Below are 16,579 nucleotides of genomic sequence, written 5' to 3'. Positions count from 1 at the left end.
GCTGAGGTACTTGCTATAGATTTGGAGAAGAGGGACCTGATCTTTTCAACTATGGACGTACCAGTAACCATAACTAGCTCCAAAAAGTAGTCCAAATCCAATGAAGCATTACAGAGACTCTCAAGCTGTGAGGTGACATCACTTTGAGTGTCAAATATCCCTTTTACAGGGATCATTGACGATCATAAGGAACATAAGATATATGCATTACAATTCATAAGAGTAGCAAAGTTACAGTGATCAAGTAGGGATTTAAAATAATTTTATACTTTGGAGTCACCAGAACATGAGGAACTATATTAAAGTGTTACAGGATTAGGATGGTTGAGAACCTATTGTCCAACTGAAGGCATCAGTTAAACTCAATAGGTCATACAACCAAAACAAATGTCCTGATTCTGGGGAAGGCACTTGGATGCAAAAGAGCAGCTGAATAGAGATACTAGATGATTGGGGAAGAGAATAAACAGAATTTATTATATGGACATACGAGATTGTCATAAACTTAGTAAAAGTTTTAAATGTTAAGTCATATTACAAGTTAGCATTTAAAGGCCTGGTCAGTCTTGTCACAACTTTCTTGGTTAAGGTATGGTTTGTCTAATATAGGTTCATATTTTAGAAGCTCAGTACCTATTATTGTACAGCTAAAGGGGATGTAAATTTAAGAGGAAATTCCTATTAATATGCAGTTTATTGAATTGGGCAAGGAATAGTAAATCTAAGTAATTATAGCTAATAAATTTGACTCTGATTTATGCCAAATAAATCACATATTAAATATGAAAAAGGATTTTTTGGTATTATATGTGTGAATGGTATAAATTTGTGTCTACTTGCATGATTGTTTTGAAAGCATATGCCTGTACATTTTTGGGCCCAAAGTTGATATTAGGAGTTGTCCTTGGTCATTCTTACTCCTTATTCATTGTCGCACAGCATTTAAATCAAATCCAGAAATATGTGTTATGGATTGTTTTTTGTAGCCAGTTTAGATGGGCTTTTTTGATGCTTGAATGACAGGTGTGTGAGCCCAAAAAGTGTTAATACAAATGCTAGAAATTCTAATTTTGGTCTTTACATTTGTGGGCTAAGTACTTTATAACTGTTGATTTATTTCCTCATCCATAATCTAGTGACTTTATAATCTTGGAACTGCTTCCACAAACATAAATAAGTATGTAGCATATAATAATATATCACTTTTAAATTTTTAGTGGTAAATAAACTCAGTACATATGTTCAAAGTCCTAACCATAGAAAAAAAATAAACATTAATGTTATTCATATTTATTATATAAGCATGTATAATTTATCATATCACTTATGATTTATACAGCCTACTATCCGTTTGATGCAAAGCTCAGTTATTTGCAAGCAGGGAACCCTGAAGTTCCATTTACAGTATGGTTGGCATCCATTTCACAGATGAAACAGATATTTCTATGGAACTAGTAAAGATTTTTAAATATTTATGATAAAGAGAGAAATATTTGAAAAAATTAAATTATTGCATGTGATTTAATATCACTTGGAAATCTAGTAAGTATATATGTTTATATGTGTAACAGTGTGTAGCAAGAAAAGTTCAGAAACCCTAAACTGTGGCTTACAGAGGTCCATTATATGCAACAGTAGCTTCTTTACTTAATAACTCTCAAAGCCTTCCTGATACCCAAAGACAAACGATGATAGAAGGCATGACCAGAACAACCAGTCAGATTGTGCCACCTACATGGAGCCCAGGTAGAGGGTATACATTGTTTCACAGTTCCTTCAATAAACATGTTGGCTTTTGTCACTTGCCTGACTCCCAGAGTCTGTTTTGTTGACTCTGAGCCTTCATACTTCCACTCCAAGGGTCTTTGTCAGTGTGGCAAGCAGCACCAGTGCTAGTACAGTATATGTATACATAGTCAATCTGTACATACAGTAGTGGTGATGGGAATCAATTATTGGTTACTTGCTTAGTATTTTCAGGAAGTACAAAAGGAAGGCAACCAAGTAGAAATAAAGGAAGAAAAGGATGAGAAAATGAAAGAGTAAAGGAGCAGAACACGCTTAAAAGAGTAAATAAAAATTTCAAATAATAGACATATACCTACAAGAAAATAAGGACTAGATTATGTTTATTATTATAAAATTATTTGAAGCCAGCATATTACTGTGACCAAACTCTGACATGTGACACACTCAATGTATTTTTATGTAAAATGTCTAATTGTGGACACCATGCATGAAGAGACTCTGTGGATGAGATCTTTGAAGGTAGCCCACTTTCTCGCTCAACTGCTATGCATACTCTCTGGTACACCTTCCAACAAACTTTATGTTTCTAACTTACCTGTTTTTTGAAAGAAATTAAATCTGAATAGGTTTTATGAGTGAGGAAAATTTATTCTGATTACTGTGATTATACTGAATATTTCTTTAAATGTAATATTTTTATAGTTGTAAATTTCATATATGGACACAAGGTATCTGATATTCTCATTCACCAAGTCTTCCTTGAGTAATCAAATCTACTACTGCCTTATTCATCACCTCACTTCATGTCCACATACAAATATAACTAAACACTGAGTACAATATACTCTCCACACTGAGTCCAATGTAGGTTGATCATATACTCATAGATATAAGAATACCCATTACAGGAAGTGTGGTAAACTTCTCAGAGACAACATTCTTAGAGAATATTGTCTCCCCCTTTCTTAGAAGCCATCAACTATCAAATACTTCTCAGCTAGTAGTACAGGCTCAAGAGCTCCTGTTACTTCATGCTTCAGTGCTGATGGGCTTAATCTCATGCGGGTCTTACATAGAGAGCCACAGTTGTTATTAGTTCATAAAAGCAGGAGTCTTGTTATGTCCAGAACACTGTTTTGTTGTTTATTTCTCACCTTTGGATTTTATAGTCCACAAGTTTTGTGATCTATAGAAAGTACATTTGAATGTTTAAAACCTATTATAATTTTTGGTCTGTTGCCTAATCTCAGCTTTCCCAGAGAAAACACAGTTTACCTGGTGTGGCTTAGGGCTCTCATAACAACAGAGGGTCTCAGTCTCAGCTGTTCTGTTAATTCACCTCAGGGAAAAACAGAAATAGGAAAATGATTCCCAAGCTTTCTTTTTTAAGGAAGATGCAAGAAAGAGCTCAGTGCTTTTCTTCCTACTATTCATGAGCTTAAGAGACCTTTCTGTGATAAAAATAGATCTTAAACACACAACCATCTGCTTAGTAAATCATTGTGTGTAAATACCCATATATGTAGAACAAATTATATATTTCTATTGGATTTTTCATATGTATTGAATTCTAAGTTAACACAGTGTTCTAACTCAGTTTTAAGCCATCATAATTGTCTATACTGACAAGATAATCATCATCAACTGCAGAACTAGTCCCATGAGAAACCATGTGTCTTTGTTAAAAAACAGATGCCAAGTCACTGCATTAGTAGGCATATTCTCTTCCAATGAGGACAGACAAAAGAGCCCAGTTAGGGGAACAGGATCCACAAACAGGGAACAGAGTCAGGGGGATGGAGAAGAGAGCAGAAGATTCTGGAAATTTTCATATTTACATCTTCAAAGATATCATTTTCATCTATGGTATATTTACATCTTCTAGGGAATGTGATATTGATGCTAAAGCTTCATACTCATTGTAACCAGTTGTTAAAATCATCTTTCAATTTTCCTCATTTTTCTTTCTTAGCCCAACATTATAATGACTCAGTTCTTATCTGTCCATATAGCCAATAAATCAGGCTCTAAGGGACCATGTAGAATTGCTAAGGATTTATGTAAAGACTTGCTTTACCAGGATTCTCTGGCAGAGGAAAGAACACAGCCAAAGAATGCAGGACAGAGACAAGCCATCTATAGAGGTGTATAGAACAGTCATAGTCTAGTCTCTAGAAATTTTTGGCAACCCGTTTCAACAAACCTCAAGAAAATTATAATTATGGAGCAAGAAAGAATAGAGAATACGTGAGCAAGATGGAATTCCATTTGCCCTGGTCTATGTACACAAAACAAACACACATACATGACCCCAAGAATACACACACACACACACACACACACACACACACACACACACACTAACCTCTAGGAATACATTAGCCACCTAAAACTTTCACATGAACAGAGATACTAGTGATTTTGCTATCAGCAATAGAAATAAGATTACATTCTTAAGATCCCCTTTGTAGCACCTTATTTCTAAACCAACACATCCTGGAATGCATTCTGGAAGGCAGATCAATAAACAGAAACCACCTACATTATTTTTAAATACATGCATAATGATAAATTATATCTTCTAAGTGAAGTCTAATAGACAGTCCTCTATGTACCATCTCCTGATTCTGTATAACTAGGCATGAATAAACTTGAAAAAAAAAGATAAATTATGGGAATGGATATACACAGTAAGACTGTCAGTGAAAATAGAGAGCCACCCATATTAAACCCTTAGTACCTAGTACCCATTCTTGAACTATTAAAAAATAATTGAACAATAATCAGGGTACTTTAATACCCTCATACATGTGGCATGCTGTAAAACTTGACAGTGTATTCTATTCACATTGAATCAGGTTTCTGTGCTAATTTATAACTTATGTGCACATTTTTTCATTGATTTTATTTTTCATTCAAAATATACTTTTCATACAATGTCTTCTGACTATATTTTTCTTTTATTAATTTTTGATTCTAACACAGGCTTCCTTCCTGTCTTAGATGATTTATGTTCCCAGAAACACACAGCCTTTATATTTTAATGTTCTTTAAGTAGCACAATGTCTGTGGAACTGCTGAAACACTATGGTATTAGAATCAACCTTCCAGTGAAAAATCTGTGTTAATACTTAATAATTTCTATGTTCAATCTTGTCTAATGTGGACCCAGTTGAACAGCCCTCTAGGCTTTGTCATGTATTCTTTACATGGTGGCTCTGCTTCTTCTTTCTGCATATTATTACCTTTCCATGCTGGCCTCTATGTTTCTTTCTTTCCTCCTTGTAGTCTCAAGCCCAGGAACCCAAAACTGCCTATGGTCTATGTCTCTCCTCCTCTGCTATTGACTGCTAGCACATTTTCTTACCAATCAGAATTGACTGGAGTCAGTTTCCTAAAATATATGTACAGACCTCCTCTGGCAAATAATTTTGGGGGACCTGATTAGTGTTAGAATACAAGCAGATACAGTTTTCCTTACTCCAAATCCTGTGACATTCTGCCCATCTTCTTTATCATCCAAATCCACACACTCTGTGATCAATCATAGCTCCCTGTGAAGTTGTATTCTGTTTCTATGAGAAACCACTTTCTTACTCCAATTTGATCCATCTCTGTTCATTGAGAATAATTAGTGACAGATGGAAGAGGCCAATAAATTGTTCACAGAGTAGAGTGATGAAAATTTTTGCTTCTTGAAGCTTGTAGGAATGTTTATGTATCTGAGAACATCAATGCTAAAAAAATGGAAGCGATTTTTAAATGAATCTGAAGACAAAACTTCTATAAATAGTACCCAACTTAAAGAAATTAGAACCCAAGCTTACATATCTTTATAACCTGAAAAAAGGTGCTTGTTGGCCTCCTGAACATTTTTCAAAGATGAGAACATCAAAGGGCATAGGAAGACATATAATTGGTGAGTCTAAGAAAAAAAATGCATAATGCAGCTGACATACAATATCTCCAACTTCATTTCAAATGGTCATGATAGAAAGTGAAAAAACCATTAAGGTATGACATTCACTGGGTTTTGAGAACTTCCTTTTCTCTATTTTTTACTATCTTGAATATGTCGAATAGCATGAATCTATGCAAATGAATTTTCCTGTTTTATTTTTTATTCTTTTGAAGAGTATCTGCAGCATTTTATAAATGAGATAGTATATTAAAACACTCCTCTATTTAGGGCCTTGAAGAAACTGGATGTGAATCAATGTAAATGTGAACTTCAGATCTTCAAAGTCTTTTGTCACTTTTCTGTGAAGGATCTGAGGGCTTGAACTTTCTTCACTCTAAATAATTAGCACCTTGTTCTTTGGATTACCAGTACTCTTCAGTCATCAAAACATAGACGACAATTCAGGCCCCAGAACCATGATATTAAATTTAGCCACTCCTTCTTATAGGTGCATTTTCCTCTGAGTAATCCCATGATTTTACATATTTCTGTGGATAAGAAAATTTAGATGCCATGGAAGTTGAAACAGAAGTCCAAGAGTTAGGTCATAGATGGACCATAGTAGTATTTTCTCTAAGTCAATGAAGTGTGCTAGAAAATGTGCTTCCAGAGGAGTGTGAAAAAGGACTGATTTAGAGAGGTAAAAGACTCACTACATTCTGTGGTGCTGTAGCTTGTGAGTGGGCATAGGTTCTGTTGGGCTGAGGTATGGTACCTGCATCTGCTGCCCCAGGCAGCTGGAACCATGGCTCAGAGGGCAGAAGTTAAGAAATTTGACTAAGTTTACTCCAGACAGCACCTGACAGACATCAGGCTGTGAGAAATCACAGAACTCTTCTCTGGGTGTAGGGAGATCACAGGCAAAGGTCCCACAGGGGACATGCTCCTGCATTGGGGGGTATCCAGGCCAAGGTGGCTGACAGAAGACCAGCTGGTCTCAGCCCTTGGGCTCCCAGGAACTGCTTGGAGACCACAGAGGAACTGAGATGGGGGACATATGGGCTGGACCAACCTACAGCCAAAAGGGGCAAGGGAGAGAAGCTCCAGCAGTGCTCTGTGGCGAGGATGAGACTCTTGGATGTGGATACTTGCTTGCCTGATTCATGGCTGGCTAAGCTAGCTTGCTTGAGTTGGCAGGCCTCCATGGCTGGAACATAAAGAAGTCCTTCAGCAGGAAATTAGGCAGTGACTAATTACTTGAAGGCCCCTTTATGCTTCTCTATGGCGTGTAGGAAGCCGCTGTTAATGGTGGTATAATCTGCCATCCCAAGATGGCGCTGGCCTCGTGTCTTCTCCAGAAGTAAATAATTATCTGCGCAGCTGCAAAGGCAAAAGGCGCGCCAAAGTCACTGGCCAATCCTGAGGCATAATATTGGGTAGTGAGCGAACAGCCAATCAGAAGTGAATATGTCACTCTAGGCTGTATTTAAGCTAGGCCCCTTCCGCGTCTCAGCCCTTCCGCGCCCTTCCGCGTCTTCCACGTTTGCTGATACAGAGTAAAGCCTCATCTGTGGTAACTACCCGAATTCTGCCTCTCATGTTTCTCTCCCACGGGCGAGGGGGGACACGGGAGGTGCGCGTTATATCTGGTGCCGAGAACTCGGGAATTTCAAGGTGTGCGGAAGGCCCCGGAGACTCAAAGAGGGTTAAAAGACTGCAGGTTTTCGAGGTACACCTTTGGAAGATATGCCTGGGGTGGCGGTTGTGGCAAGCAGATTTAAACTCACTGCTGCCGCTCCACTAGCTAGCCTCTTGCTTGCATTGCATTTGTTTTTAACTTATGTGTGTTGTGAGAAAAAGGGCCACTCTAGCATACCAGAACCAGGGTGTGATTGCCAGTGTCAGGCCAAGGGGTCTGGAGGTCAGGTCAGAGAACCTGGAGATATAGAGTACTCGAAAGGAACAAGGGCTACTGCAGAGTCCATTAAGCTTAAGGGGAGAGCTCGGCTCGGGCTGTGGGAACAGAGACACTGTAGCGCCTGGGTCAGACTGGTTACAAAAGCGTCTGCACTCTGCTACCTGTGGCGGCTTGCAACAAGGCAGAGCCAAAGCAAGGTTGCAGGGTGGCGGGCACATGGGGAGTGCCCCACGAGCTTAGAGCAGGCAATGCCAGTGATGGAATGGATGATTTTTGAGGATGCCGTGGCTGAATGCCGTGCAGCCATTGTTCCTCGTGAGAACAGGAGGCTACAAGATTGGCTAAGGGCCTGCTGTGGCCCAGGGTGGGAAGCTGTTTGTGCTTATTCCACAGGTGAAAACAATTTAATTTGGGTCCCTGGCTCATGGCAGCGGCGGCGGCAGTGGCAGTGGCAGTGCCGGTGGCTCTCGGAGGCTGGAGCTGGATCCTGTAGCCCGGGTGTGGGCCCGCATCAGTTCGTCCCTCCTTCAGCCCCCTCTCGTCTTCCGGAGTGTGGCTGGCGCAGCTGCGATGGTGGAGCGAGGCCTGGAGCCATCGCTGGCCGCGGTGGCCGTGCTACCCCCTCCACCCCCACCAAGGTGCGGGCGCAGCTGGCGGAGCTGGAGCTGGAGCTGGAGCTGTCTGAAGATCGTGAAGGAATGAAGCTAGGTTGCAAGATTACAGCTCTGAGTCTCCTGACACTGAAGTTCCATTTGGCAATAAGTATACCGCTGTGGGCCATGGTCAGATCTTGAACTGTTCTAGAGGCTTTAAAACATAGTTAAACTGCCAATACTCCATTGGCTACAGTTGGTAGCTCAACTGAGAGTTTGAAAATTTTTGATTTGCCTATGTTTATAGAGAAAAGATACAACATGTGTCATTTAAGGTTTACAGTTTAAATTTAAGGTTCAAAACTAAAGCCAAAAGGCACAATTCAGGCTTAGCCAACTCTCAGAGAGCAGGCCTGAGGGAGGTTAAGTGCATTTACATTTGAATTAAGACAATACAGTCTGAGCTCTACAGCTCAGGAGCCAAGAGTTCCTTTTGTTCTGGGTCTTCCTTCACCAACCAAGTCCTAGAAATGTGCTTATAAAATATGGTTCAAATTATTTTAATTCCTTTATATTCAAAGTTGTTAAAAATGAGATGCTTTAGATTCCTTTAATGTGTGTAACAATTAATAGAGAATAATATTGGCTTTTATCCGATATTCTCATGGGACTAAAAAGTTTGGTTATTAAATTAATCAAAAATAAAGTTCAAATTTCAGATTTATACAACCTAACTTGTCTACTCCAACTGCCATTTTAATAAATGCTTATAGAATTTTATAAATACAAAAAATGTTTTTACATCATCCCTTTACATTTCTGGTAAAGGTGAGATTTACAGTTAGTAAATTTATTCATAATTTTTAAGAGCCCATGAAGCGATATTTGTTAGAAATAATTGCTTCAGAAAATGGTTGTTTTACATTTTATATATATAAATATTGTTGTTGCTTTAATACAAAAAAGGTAAGAGGTTAAATCTTTTGGTGTGTATTATTCATTGTGTGATACTTTATTAGTGGGTTTCTCTAAAGAAGTTTTTTCTGCAAGCCATTGCTTCAATATAACGAGCTTTAAAAATTTTTTAGGGTACTTGTTACTTCAAAAAAGGATTCAGAGACAGTGTCTTTCAATATTTGAGACAGGTTGGGGCTAGAAAAATGGCTCAGCCGTTAAAGGCTAGATTTTTAAAATATAAAGGCTGAACTCCCAGCAACCACATGGTAGCTCACAACCATTTGTGGTGGGGATCTAACGCCATCTTCTGGCTTGTGAGTGTACATGCAAAAGGAAAATAGTTTACTTTTAATCTTGATTTGCTCTTAGTGATTTTTAAAAGTTGTTAAGAGATATTATTTGGCTAAAACCTCATCTTAAGCTTACCATAGGAGGATTTAAACCTCTGTTTACTGTTTTCAAAGGGATGCAAGTCCTAAATTAAATCATATATATATTTTCTTGAATTTATCCTGCTTCAACACAATTAAATTATGTGTTGTAGACACTGTTTAAAAGGTTTAAAAAGGGTGTATCTGCCTTTGTCTTGTTGAATGATATATTTCATGAAGTGCAGAATGTTTCGGCTACAAGATCTAATATCTCTAGCCATTTGAATAACATTAAAATTAATAAGGTGTTTAAGAATACATCTGCACAACCGGTGTCGGTGTGTGTGGACCCTCCATTTTTCTTTATGTTATCCAACTTTCAGAATAATTCTGATATCTGAGATTGTAAGAAGGTTACATGCTTTTAGCACAATGCTGGAATGGATCACTAGACCTAGCCTTGGTTGTGCATGTGCCTACCTTTGTGCCCATCCCAGTACATCATTATGGAGACTTAAAAGAGACTTTGGTCAATCAGAGAGTTGATTGGCTCCAAGCCCATGTGGAGCAGCTCACGGATGTGGTTCAAATAAGCGGAATGTCAACAACCCCACATCCAGGTATTACGCCTCTGAGATTTGTGAATGATACATTTATTCAAAGCCATAATCTTTCAGCATATTTAAAAGAGAATTGGACTGGGGAGCTGGACCTGGTGCAGCAGCAATTGCAAATCTGGATCTTGAGCCTTGATGGAGTGCGGATGGACCCTGTTACCCCTGGCGATTTTACTTCTTGAATTTCTTCTGCCTTTTCTTTCTTTCTTTCTAAAGAGTGGGGATAGGCCTGTTTGATGCAGCCCTATGTTGTGGATTAGTGTTCATGATGGTTGTCTGTAAACTCAGAGCCCAACAAAAACGTGACAAGCCCGCTAGCGCCCAAGCACTCGCAGTCTTGGAGCATAGATCTCCCCCTGAAATTTGACTATCTAGGCTAAGAAAGTAGCCGATGACTGAGACCCTCAGTTGATGCACCCCAAGGGTTCAGCCATTGCACTGGGTCGATGAGAGGTCTAAGTCCAGCCAGCCCTTGCCTAAATAACTGTGGTACCTAAATAATAGGTTGACAGCCCTTGCACTCCTGGGAGCTATACTCCATTGCACAGGGACGGGTGTCAATTCCTCTTTACATCCCCTTAGCCCTTGCACCCAGAGGACTTGTTTCCATCGCACCTGGAAGGGTAAGGGAAAATCTTCGGGCTATAAGCTCTTGATCGCTTATTCCCCCAAGATGGAGTTTGCTTGATCGGGTTTGAGTTCAAATCTTGATTGGTCCTGCGTTTGATAGGCAAAAGGCTATTTCATATTAATAATTTAAACAGGGAGATATGTAGGAATCCGCTGTTAACGGTGGTATAATCTGCCATCCCAAGATGGCGCTGGCCTCGTGTCTTCTCCAGAAGTAAACAATTATCTGCGTAGCTGCAAAGGCAAAAGGCACGCCAAAGTCACTGGCCAATCCCGAGGCATAATATTGGGTGGTGAGCGAACAGCCAATCAGAAGTGAATATGTCACTCTAGGCTGTATTTAAGCTAGGCCTCTTTTGCGTCTCAGCCCTTCCACCCCCTTCCGCGTCTTCCACGTTTGCTGATACAGAGTAAAGCCTCGTCTGTGGTAACTACCCGAATTCTGCCTCTCGTGTTTCTCTCCCACGGGTAAGGGGGAACACGGGTGGTGTGCGTAACAATGGTGGGCCCCAAGTATGAGAGGAAGTCCATGGTTTTAAAAGTTTTATTGTCATGGTGGAAAGTGGATGAAGCTGTACCCATATCCTCAGAGAGGGCCTGAGGTTAAATATCTTTTGCAAGGAGGAGGTGTCTCTGAAGAAATGCTTAATTGGCTACACCCTACGGCCTTTATGTATCTCATTAATATGGAGATCTCTTGAGGCTCTGCGACCTGTAGTCATTTCCTCTACCTGTGCTATGTGACCAAAGGCCACAAACCTTTTTTGGGAGGGGCTGTGGATGGCTGAAGTTAAGTGAAAGGAACCAGGGCCCAGGAACAAGGCCAAACTCCTATAGTACCATTAGGGTATCCAGGATTAAATGCCTGCACCCAACCAGGTACCCAGCTGCCTCTCATAGCCCACTGCCCCACAAAGTTCTATCCATTTTATACTGTCTTGTATTCACTAGTAACTGTAGAATGTTCTGAGAATGCAACTTCATGAAGGTGGTGAAGTTAGAGGTAGCTACATGAAACAACCTGGGCACTGAGTCAGTGCATCTGTAAAGCACATGTGTTGCAAGTTAGATCAAACATTCCAGGAAATAAGACAGGAAATAGTCTTCTGTGTTGAGTGCTTCAGGTGTACTGTAGTCTACCAACTGCATTGTTGACCTGGAACCTGGGTAACAATGAGTTTACTTCTCCTTCTATGTGGAGAACAAATCCCACCCATATATCTACCATGTGTGTGAGTGTTCTAGACTACTTTTATGAAACTGTGAAATGAATTAGCATTTTTATTTTTTTATTAGCATGATTTATCGCTTAATCAAAGCATGCATATATGGTGTCAGTACATGAAATACATTAATTTTAGAGGATAGAATTAGTGCTAGATGCAAATTTGTATCTCAATTGTAGATAAATACATCTTTGATATATCCTTGAATAGAAACACTGTGACCACATACTTCAGATTTACCCTTATCATTAGTTTTTTCACATCAGTTCGTTTATTAGCCTAGCCACTTGCCCATTCCTTCTGACTCCTCTCATGCATCTGTCATCATCTTCAGGACATGGTTTGGTGTCATTCTCACCATGTAAAATCTGTCTCCTAAAGAATGGTTGTATGTACATGAAAACATTTCCCATCCAACCGTTTATGGAAAAATCACACTATGTCTGGACACTACTATGGATATAATTCCCATGTATAATGTCTTCCTTTACTTCCTTTTAACTCTTTCATCACACAGCTTGGGTCCTTCTGTCCTGAACTTAGACTAATATACCTATCCTCCTTAATATTTTAAAAAGATATGGAACCCATAGCATATTCAAATGTGGGATCTATTGTACATTTAAAGACATGAATAATTACTTCTGAGAGAATACTCACATATGTTTGTCAGGGGCAGTGCTGCTAATACACTGAAAGCCTGGGGTCAGCTATAGGCCTGACATACATGCATGCTAACAGAAAGTCTTGGGTCTCTATGGAATAACACTGAAACAGATGGCTAGAAGCTATTGTAAACAAGCAGCTTTGGTGGAAAGTTGCCAAGTCTTAGTCACAGACCTTGTAGATATGTAACCTTGGTGGATAGTACCAACTTGGATACGGACAAGTGAATCATAGGCAGAGTCATAGTGACCTGTCCCCTAAACCTTCACCCAGATGATACTGTGTTCTGGAAAATATCTGTACTCCCCCGTGAACACTTACATTCCTGTGTCATCCCCTCCCCCCATATCCTGCCTTTTTGCATATATAACCCCTGTGTGAAAAAGTAAAATTTGTGATTTGATCAGACTATAGACATATCATCATTCTTTGTATCAGCCTGTTTCCCCCACTTTCTCTTTCAGGTGTTCCCCCCAGATCCCTGTTTAATGCCCTGCTGGACAGGACATATGTTTAATAAAATAACTTGTATTAAAAGTAGGAAGAAGTCATAGGCCATAATCTGAAGACTCACAGGAACATTAGATATAGGTACAATTCCAGATGAATCTAGGAGGGGAGCTCATATGCATAGAAAGAGGGAAAAATCCATAAATAATATAATTAAATCATAAATAAATTACTGTCATAAATAATTAAATGAGATTGTTTACGCGAAATGATGGGTTATTTATGAGAGATTCTGTCTTTATTTACAAAAAATACTTTCTAGTATTATTCTATTACTTTTCTGGGAATTGCTGTGAACAAGACACTGAAAGGTGAGTTCTGGTGCTCAGTCCAAGGGGATACATCTACAAGAGGCTCTTATACCCAAAGCTTAGAGAACATTTAAGAAAAGTAAGTGGAAGAACTGATAGAATGATAGGATCAGTGAATTTCCAATGAGGCTGTGTCAACTAGTAACAGCACAGGCTATTCCTGTAACATCTCAACATCATGACTACTAAAATGTGAGTTGAACCTAGGAGATACCCATGAACATGACAATCAGAATGGGTAAAATCACAAGAGGCTTTACATTTACAAAATTTATAGAGAAGCCAGTAAAGATGTCAGCAGAAGAGGTCCTCCACATTAGGGGAAAGCACAAAAATTGATTGTCCATTTTGGAAAAGTCATCCCTAAAAATGTACATGCATGTAATGTTATATAGACTCAACAGGAAGTTATATTTACAAATTTGAGTATTAGTGTGTATTCAAGTATATAAGTCCATAAAAAACAATTAATTGTTAAAAAAAGGCCATGAATTTAAAAGAGAATACGGATATTTATTTGCTGACTCTTGAAATATGGAAAGGTAAGAGAAAATTTTGTGATAAAAATTCAGGCTAATAAACATAGAAAAAAAACTGAAGTAGCTACATGGCCACAATAACATTTAGACCTATCTTTGAAAGGTCAATGGAACCAATTATGTACTGTCTAGAATGGTACCATATCTGAAACACCCTGACATAGAGGAAAACAAAACAAGGCAACTACATAGAACATGATAGAAATCAAAATAATGTTCACCTCATAGACAGTTGCTTTTCTCTGTTGTTGAAAGAGAAGCACATCGCCTGAAAATAAACTTTGATTGCATGTTAGTCAGAGACATACGAGAACCACAGGTCTGTAATGAGCTACTAACCTGATTAGTCCTGCAGCTGTGCCTACACTTTGCTGATTTGCATGTACCCAAAGTACAACCCACAGACATGAGGAATTCTTTATAGTCCGGTCAAGTCCTATGCTGGAGTCACCCTCACACAGATCACACACAGACATGAATGTACCCACTCAGCTCCTGGCATTGCTACTCTATGGCTTGCATGTAAGGAAGACAACACTGAAAATTTATTTATCTGGATGTAGTCAATGATGCTTGGTCTCAGTTAAAATCCTCTTGAAACAGAATTAATCATGTAGAGATTTGTTTTCAATTTTCCAATCTTAGATGCCAGATGTGGCATCCAAATGACTCAGTCTCCAGCCTTCATATCTTCATCTCTGGGAAAAAGTGTCACCATCACATGTCGAACAAGTAAGAACATTTACAGAGTTTTACATTAGTATCAGCAGAAACCAGAGAAATCTCTTCAGCTACTGATCTATAATGCAAACAGCTTGGCCAGTGATATGTTTAGTGGCAGTGGATCTGGAACACAATATTCTCTCAAGATCAAAATCCTAAAGATGTTGCAACTTATTACTGTCAAAATGGTGCAATTACCCCTCCCACAGTGATTCAAGCCATGAGGTAACTCACCCAAGGATCAGAAGTAAGAGCACATACTGGCTTAAATGTTCCTTTTGAAGTCTCACACTACTCAGCTGCTGAAAGTGTTTATTTTAGCCAGGGCTTAAATGTCAATGTGATGATTTTATATTAGGATCACCGAAACTTTTATATGTACTAAATCTCTGGCCCTTTCCCCAGGCGTAGTATCCAAACAAAGGAATGATTATCATGACTCAGAAAACAAAACAATAAGAACAACAACAAAAAAGAAACTTGTTCCTGAGTAACAGAGTTATGGCAACAACTGTGCTTCATTCTACAGGGTTGTCAGCACACACACACACACACACACACACACACACACACACACACACAGCAACAAAGTTTTTATCTGTATATAGGAATTATAACTGGGAAAGGAGTCTGAGGAGATAGTTTAGTGATTAAGAACATTGGATCTAATTACAGAGCATTTGAGTTTGAATCCCAACATGCACATAATCCCTAGCTTTTAATAATTTCAATTCAAAGAATTTTTAACCACTCTCCTATTCTCTGAGTGAGAGGAATCCTGTCAGTGTCCAGGATGGTAAAAAAGCTGCAAAGAGGTGAGAACAAAACTCGGTTTCAATTGACTTCAACAACCTACATCAGACTTGGGGAGTCTGGTGTCAGGTAGTGTATTCCCAACAAACTTAAACATGGAAAAAAGTTTCCTGATGTAATACAATCCCAGTTATAAAAAGAAGTACTTTTACACGGGAAGTCAACCTAAAGTATATGTCATTTCTTCCAAGAAGTTGAGTTTTAGAGATAGGCTACCTGTACCATCTTAAGAACTGAAAGAAGACTCTGGCATGTTCTTGGTCATATCAATAATATAGATGTCATTTGTTCTATTAGCCATTGCTAGTTCTCATTGTTAGAGCTCAAGAACAACCTTATAGAAAGACCAACAGTGCCAACTAACCTGAACCTTTGGGAGATCCCAGAGCCCAAGCCACCATCAAAACAGCATGCATGGGCTGGTCCATGGCCCCCCAGCAAATATGTAGCAGAGGACTGCTTTGTTGGTCTTCAGTGGAAGAGAATGTGCCTGACTTCTAGAGACTTATGTTTCAGGGATGAAGGATGTGGTGATAAGGGGGTGAGGTGGGGGGATTGGATGAGTGAGGGGGTGGGAGGCTGAGGGTGGTGGGTGTTAGATGTGGGAGCACCATCTCAGAGGCAAATGGGGGTGGAGTGAAGAACTTTTGGATGGGGGATTGGGAAGGAGGCAATATTTGGAATATAAATAAATAAAAGTTTTTAAAAGATTAGAAGAGAGTAATTTAAAAGATCATACAATAACTATACACATCTACTCTTTATATTTAATGCTAAGAAAGAACACATACAAAACTGCCTTTCAGACTGGCTGCTTGAAACTTATCCAACAGCAACAAATTCTTGGAAGAAACATTTTTTCTATTATGGAGTGGTAAATAATTGTCATTCTCACATAGGTTGTGTAATTTGAATTAATAGCATCTATTTATATATCTTCAAAATGCTGCTTGATAATGTTTGAATTTTTTATTGTTCAAGTGATTGTTGAATCACACTAATTTGTTTATATTCAGAAAAAATGTTCATTATAGATTAATCTAATAATTTCAGAG

The sequence above is a fragment of the Arvicanthis niloticus genome, chromosome 9 (assembly GCF_011762505.2).
Source record: "Arvicanthis niloticus isolate mArvNil1 chromosome 9, mArvNil1.pat.X, whole genome shotgun sequence".
Lineage (NCBI taxonomy): Eukaryota > Metazoa > Chordata > Mammalia > Rodentia > Muridae > Arvicanthis > Arvicanthis niloticus.
Note: the sequence above shows the minus strand (reverse complement) of the source record.